This window comes from Neophocaena asiaeorientalis, unplaced genomic scaffold, assembly GCF_003031525.2.
Source record: "Neophocaena asiaeorientalis asiaeorientalis breed wild unplaced genomic scaffold, Neophocaena_asiaeorientalis_V1.1 scaffold311, whole genome shotgun sequence".
Classification (NCBI taxonomy): domain Eukaryota; kingdom Metazoa; phylum Chordata; class Mammalia; order Artiodactyla; family Phocoenidae; genus Neophocaena; species Neophocaena asiaeorientalis.
The window spans coordinates 67,320-75,205 of NW_020174266.1; positions in this window are offsets into that span (position 1 = coordinate 67,320).

Consider the following 7,886-nt stretch of genomic DNA (forward strand, 5'->3'; position numbering starts at 1 on the left):
TGCTATACAGCATTATTAACTACATCATCCATCCCTATGACTTATTATTTATTTTATAACTGGAAGTTTGTACCTTTTGACCAGCTTCACCCATTTCACCCACCCTGTGCCTCTGGCAACCACCAATCTGTTCTCTGTAACTATCAGCTTGGCTTTGTTATTTGTTTATTAAATTTTTTTTTAAAGATTCCACATATAAGTGAGATCACACTGTATTTGTCTTTCTCTGTCTGACTTATTTTACTTAACATAATGCCCTCGAGATCCATCCATATTGTGGCAAATGGAAAGATTTCCTTCTTTTTTAATGGCTGAATAATATTACATGGCATGTTTCTACCACATTTTCTTTATCCATTCATCTACTGATGGACACTTAGGTTGTTTCCGTATCTTGGCCATTGTAAATAATGCTGCAGTGAACATGGGGGTGCAGATAACTTTTTGTTTTCTTTGGATAAATACCCAGAATTGGAATTGCTAGACTACATGGTAATTCTCTTTTTTAATATAAAAAATAACATGCATAGTTCAATATTCTTCTCCTAAAAGTGCATCTTGCTCTCTGCCTGTTCATCCATCCATTATAATAAAGGCTGACACGTGAAGGTTTTCCATGTGCCGGGCACTGTGCTGAGTAGTTCAGAGTTAAGTCCTCATAGTCACATTGTGAGGGAGATACCACTATTATCCCTGTTTTTAAGATGAGAAAATGAGATATACAGAGGTTAAGTAACTTGCCCAGAGCCAGCCAGGAGCCCCTGCAGCCTGGTGCCAGAGCCTAGGCCCTGAACTACTAGAAGCCAGGCTGCTTCTCTACCTGTAGGTGACACGGAGAGTTAGCTGCCCGCAGTGACTTGCCCCAAGTACTAACACTGGCTACTTCTGAGTGGCTTGATTTGGGGTGATTTGCGACAGTCTTTTGAAAAGTCTTCATTAGTGTTTTAGTTTTTAAATCATGTACATGTATCATTTTGCTAATAATGAAATATAAGATTTGCAGATAATCCCCAAAGCATATGATTTACAGGAGGCTGAATAGGAAGCAGGGATTAGGCTATTTTTGGTCAGGCAAAGGAAAGGGCTTTGAGAGGCAGTGTGAGGAAGCAACTTTGGTCTTGACCATCATCTTCCTGTGCTCTTTGTAAGCTGTTTGTAGTCGAATGGGTCTTCTTGATGCCTACCAGGGACACTCCAGAGCCTCATGCTTTCTCTGCCACAAGATGGCAATCATGGCACATGATGGACCGGCCTATAGCCTCCACAAGGCAACACTTGAGCATCTGTCTGCCAACTACAGACACTCTTCCCCAGTATACAGTGGGAGGAAGGAGCTTTTACAGGGGGACTGCAAAGGCAACACCCCCTGTTGACCCAAACCCCAGGCAGCTGGGCAGTCATATTCAGATGCTTCCATTCCCAGTAACCCACAGCCCTCCCCAGAACAGAACTGCATTATCCATTTTGCTTTCTGATGAAAGAGACATAGAGACAAAATGACATAGAGGTTTCCCGACACAAAATAAGTGCCGGCGAGCCTGGAGAATGGGTTATTTGTGATCTGTTATTTGAATGAGTTATTTATCCTATGCCTTGTGTAGATTCTTTTTGCTCCATGGAGAGGGATTGGTGCTAGCCTTTCAGGGATAGAGGCTACAAAGCAAGTCCCAGGACAGGAAGTTGGCAGCCTTCACTAGGGTCTTTCCAGGTGAGTGGCTGGGTAGGACAGCTTCAACTGAGGCCCAGCTTTAGGTCCATTCCCCAGGAAGGAAGACTCCCATGAACAAGATGGGCTCTGGTTCTTGTGGTGAAAATGGGGAGGTGCAGAGTGACTAGAGGGGGGGCATTTGGAGTGGGACCACTGCATTTCTACTGCCTGAGATGCCCAACAGGAACTGGATTCAGGTGTGGGAAATGGGGGCAGGACTCCTGTATCAGGTAACACTAGCTGCTATAACAGATGCAACTTCAAATCTCAGAGGCTTAACACAACAGAAGTTCATTTCCTCTTTGTGGAATGTTCAAAATGGGTGATTTCATGACCAGGCTCCTTCTACCTTATGGTTCTGCCATTTTCAGTGCATGTCTTCTAAGGACCCTGAAGAGCAGGGGAAAGAGCATGGAAGAGCGTACACGGGAAGCTTTATGGGTCAGGCCAGCGTGGGTGGAGGCATCGCTCCTATCTCCATTCCATTGGCCAGAAATGCATCTCACAGCCATGCCTAACAACAAAGCGGCCTGGGAGATGTGGCCTAGTGCGTGCTCAGGGGGATGAGGAAGTGGGTTTTGTGTGTGATGAGACAGTCTCTGCCTAAGGCTCATTATTGAAATAGTCGACTATAGAGTTTATCCCAAAGAAATCATCAGATTTGCACACATGGATATTTGTGCATGAAGATGCTCACTGCTTTGTTATTATAAAAGTAAATATTTAGAATCAATTTAAATATTTAGCAATAAGGCATTAAAAAATTTATGATCTTTTCACACAAAGGAAGTCTATGCTGCCACTAAAAGCTGTGCTGTAGAGCGATGTGTTTTGGCCCCACAGTCACCATAGTGCTTTAGTAAGGAGTAATCCTAGGAAGCCCCAGGACCCAAGTGAGTCAAAAATAAAATGCAATCAGGCATTATCCATTTCATTAGGTTATTTTTAAAAGTGTAAGATTCAGGCAATTCACTTATTGTTGATGTACAGATAATTGGGTGTTTACCTGGTTTTAGCATATGATTTATAGTTGTTGGTTTTGTGTATTTGTTTGTTTACTTGTTTTTCAAGAGAAAGCCTTGTTCTTAGCTTGGAAACAGTCATATCTCTTGTGTTTCATGTTTTACCTAGGTCATAAATAAAGGTGATACTGTAAAAATTAAAAGTATAACACTAAAATAAGCTACTTAAAAGTTTTTGAGTGACTAGGGAAAAAAATAAAATGCAATCAAGCTTTATCTATTCCATTTAAATGTTCTACCACTTAAGAGTCATATACAAAATATTTAAATATAACTATTTAAAATATTTCCTCTGTAGTTTTAGGAACATATTTCTTCAAAAGCAAAATTTACAGTTGGATTTTACTGCAAACTTTGTAGAAGACTTTCATTTGCTCTTTTCTCCCTGGTTCAATGTCTGACCCTTCCCCTCCCCCAACCCCCTGACCCACCAGCCCCGAAGCCTCACAGGGCAGGGACTGTGTCAGGTTTGTTTACTGCTCTATACACAGTGTGGAATGATAGTAGGCATTTGCTAAATATTTATTGACTAAAGTTGACTTGAATGTGATGACGTTAAAGGATAAAACAACTTGAGTGAAAAAAGCAAGTAAAAACCCTGAACATTTAATACGACGCTGAAATGCCCACGGTCACGAGACCCCTCCACAAGACCACCAGAGACAAGAGTCAAAGCCAAACGGCAAGGGTCATTTATTGCAGGTTCGAACCTGGACCTCCGCGCACTCGTTGCCGGTGACGCTAAGAGGTCCCGATGGAGTTAATACAGCTCTTTTATAGACAGGTACAAACAAGCTCGCGACCTTCAGGGGTGGGGGGTACTGATTGGCTAACTTTTAAACAAAGACATTAGTCACTGATTGGTTAACTTTTAAACAAAGACACTAGTCACCGTCTGATTGGTTGGATGGTTGCAAAAGGGGGTTCAGCAAGCATAGTTACAGAAGCGAGAGCGGCTGGTTAAGTTTCGGTTTCCTGAGGCTTTGTTTTTCAATTAGGAATACTTAAGATGGGGCCATAGTTACAAGCAGTACAAACAGGAAGATCGATGCATTCCTAGCAGCACTACGGCCTAATGGCAGGGCATCAATTCAGTCTTATTTCTACCAAAGTAGAACATAGCCCTTCAACGCCAGCTATGTAAAAAGAAGTTCATAGAGGCATATAAAAAGACTGCACGAGAACAAACCAGCATAATAGCATTGTGTTGTGTTCTTTTATTTAGAATTTTCTCTATTCCCCATTTTTTACAGCAACTTATTTGCATAATCATTCATATCTATCATTTGCATAGTCAAGATTAAAAGAAACAGTTGTTCTTAAAAAAGGCTGCATAGGGACTAGGACTGCAACTCCTGTCAATGATGGTTGAGGTGTGCGGAGCTACTTAAAACACTTATGCTCAGACCCTTAGTCTGGGAGCTGAGGCAGAGCCCAGCCTGGGCTTGAGGAGCTGGGACGCTTGGAGGTGGGGGACTGGGATGGGAGCTGACACTTCTCTCCTGTGTATTCATTCATCCTGAGACCTTCTTGACATACCCTCTTGAAGTGTGAGCATGTCTCTCATCTGTGCTGAGTAGTGTTTAGCCTCCAGGGAGAGGGATGGCTGGGGGTAGATGTCATCCCAGGCTCAGCAGCTCGTTCTGTATCCCTTCTGAGAGCTTCCTCACTGTCCTAGGGTTGCCAGGTAACATACAGGATGCCCCGTTAAATTTAAATTTCTGATAAAGAGTGAATCATTTTTTAGTACAAGTATGTGCTAAATATCGTACCTATCATATAACTCTCAACTCAAGAGCCTTGTTTTGGTGAAATGCCTGCTTTGTAAGAAGTGAGGGAGTTGTATAAGCACTATCATAGTCAGGCCCCAAAGCCCTGACTCCCTCTGCCCACCTCCTTTCCCTCTTCCCAACCTCTGCCTTCCTCTTCCAGGACTGCCAGAGGCAGTATCCAAACCCAGGGCTGCATTGCCAGCCTGAGGGTGTATTACTGCAGGATGTATCCCCTGGAAAATCCCTTCTGGGGCAAGTCAGACCCTGCCGACTCCTCTGGGTGCCTTTTCTGGACTCACCCCCTTTGGCAGCCCCTTTCTTTGGGTGACTCTGCTCCTTTCTGGGTTGCCAGCTCCCAGGTCTCTCTTTCCCCAGGTTCTCAACAAGTTTGCAAGACTCCCAGCTTCTCCCTGAAAGCAGCATGCTGCCTTTTTAAGGTTTTCTCAAGACTGCCCACTTTTTTTAGGGTGAACAGACTTGCATAAAAATGACAAGCATTTTCATTGTAATGCATTTCCTAGACCTTAAAAAACATTTGCAAAGGCTGTCCTGTGGTGTGCTGGCATGGAATGAGGCATAACAAGAGAGTGAGGGAGGGGAGAGGGTTTGTGGAGGGGGACAGAAACAAGGGAGAGACAATTCCAGTCTGAGAAGCCAGGGGTGGAGCTGCAGGCTGGGCCCAAGCCCTGAAAGCCTTCAAACTCCGAAGAATAGGAAGCTCTTGAATCCATGGTAAGGAGACAGAAGCAGAGAACAGGGTAATCTTGCCAGCAAATGAGGCAAACAGGGGTTCAGAGCAGAACATGGGAGGGTCTGACTTGACTCCAGCAGATGGTGCCTTTGCAAGGGCAGCTGTGAGCCCTCCTTCCAGGGCTGCCAGGTTACTGGGTGTAACTGGGAACAAGGCCTGCTCTGTCTAAGCCCCTGTCTCTAACACTCATCAAATACAAACCAAATAGTTCTTTTTGGTTGCTTGTTGTTTCCGAAAAGCAGATCTTCAGAGGAAGGTGTGAATAGATCATTCATGAATGGAATTTTCCATTTTTCAAAACATTAGGTCAAACAAGTAAAATTTCCAATACTTCTCTGCTTTGGATCTACAAAAACAGCAAGTTACATGTCATGATCATAAAACTACACACATACACAGATACACACATGCACATAAACATGTACTGTCAGGTACAGATAGGCTTTTATTACCAGGGGGTGGCAAATAGGCTCAGAAAGGCCAGCCCTGACACAGTAACTGACATTATGACAGGATGTCTCCTGGAGTTTTTCTCAGGACTTTAAATTGAATTGAACAAGTTTACACAATCTCCAGTGCCTTCTTCTGGAGAAACTATGTTGCTTCTGGTTTTTCCAGCCTTGGTGGAATGTGCCCCTCTGGTCTGTCCCAGAGATCCAGGGCATAGTCTTGCTGGGGTCAAGTTCTCTTGGCCACAAAGCCCACAATAGTTTTGGAAATGTCAGCCACACCTTGAATTATTTTGTGTATTGCTAGTGTCAACTTACATATTAGCTGTAACTGTCTGGGGGGGGTGCCTAAACTTTCTGGTTGTCAAAAGACCTCCTGGATTTGGTGCTTCTCAATAATTGTCCTATGCCTGTGACCTTGTGACCCCCTAAGATGTACATGGGTGAGAAGGAAAACAGGAAGAGACTAGATGTCCTTGAGAATGTGGCAGGATGTGAAAACCCCATCCAGGATGGTAAAACAGCATCAGGGCCTTTGCCAGTTAAAACAGCAGGAGGCACAAAGTTTCAATGAGACTGATTATAGAATGACCTGGAAAAGTCCAGAAATCTGGGTAGGAGAGTGTTTGGTCTATGAATATTCATGTGGAATGCAGTCTGCTGTGATGGGGTGATAGCTTCTTTAACTATCCTACCGCAGTCCCTTCGTTTGCTAGCTGTGTGACCTTGGGCAAGTTACTTAGGTCCTCTCAGCCTATTTCCTCATCTGTAAAATTGAGAGAACAATTCCTCCCTAATGGGATGGCAGTGAGCATCTGATGAAGAAAGGTAAGTGGAAGCATGTTATAAACTGTTCAACCTGTAAGTCACTGTCATGTGTGATGAACAGTGAGAATTCTCTTCCTGGAGGGCAGTTAAGGGAGGGAAGAGGTAGTTTCTCTGAGACTTTGAGAATCAGACCATCAGGGAGTGATCCCAGTAGCCTAGGGAGGAAGAATGGACTGCAATTCTGGGTGGATGGACAGGAAGGAAGCAGGGTTGCTAGGGAACCAGCCTCAGTCCTGCTGGGATGAAGGATGCGATGCAGGATGCCAGATATTCATGATCAATTCAGGCTCTTCAGAGCTGACAGCAACTGAGGGTTCCCCCTGTAGTGCCAGGACCACGCGTAGCTTCAGCCTGCTATTCTCTCAGGGCTCTAGAAACACAAGACACTCCAGGAGTATTTCCATTATACACCATTCTCCCAGGGCTTAGAGACGGTATGTTGTGATGTATTGTTTCCCAAGCATTGATGACCATAAAACATTTTAGAAATCATAATGTAGCAATATACAGCAACAGCAGGTTGAGCATAAATGTTCAGTAGTCAACACTGAAATCTAGAATATACATGTAATTATAGGACAAGGTACCTCATATAACCTGTGACAGATGCTCCAGCTTCCATGGGACCAGGTCAAAATACTTCTCTTGTCAAAACACTTACCTTCCTTGCAAGAAAATAATCTTAAATAAAAGTGACAGAATGCAACTCAAACTAACTTAAGCCAAAAAGAAAAGAATTTCTTGGCTCTATCACTGGAAACATCAGTGGGGCAGCTAATTTTAGGACTCTGGGTCTCTCTCACTTGCAATTTCTTGGAGCAGTTATCTCCACTGATGGGCCAGGTGGCCACCAGCATCCCATACTTAACATCCTACTGTTTAGCAACACCAGTGGAAAGACAGGGCCTTTCAGGATAGCAATGGCAGAAAAGTTCCAGGGAGATTCTGACTGGCTCACCTTTGGTCATGTGTCCATTTATGGGGGTATCTTGATAAGCCTCTTGGAAGAAGTGGGTGGAATGATCCTCCTTTCTGTATCACAGAGAATGCATTACCTGTTGGAAAGGGGAGTTCTATTGCTAGAAGAAAGGAAGGAGTGGATACTCGAGGACAAATACAGCCCCCGCAGTACTTTAATGTTATAGCTTGTTAATTGTCCTCTCTGAGCTCTCCAAGGCAAGGACTGTGTCTTCCTCACCGTAGTATCCTCAGGGTAGTGCTTCGCACATAGTCAATGCTTAATATATATTTGTTAGAATAAATGAACGAGTGAATAAGGTACTTCAGTAAGTTAGTCGGCAAAATCTGCATCTTTAATGGGACTTCCTGGTATTCACAGGTATAACACACTGTTTC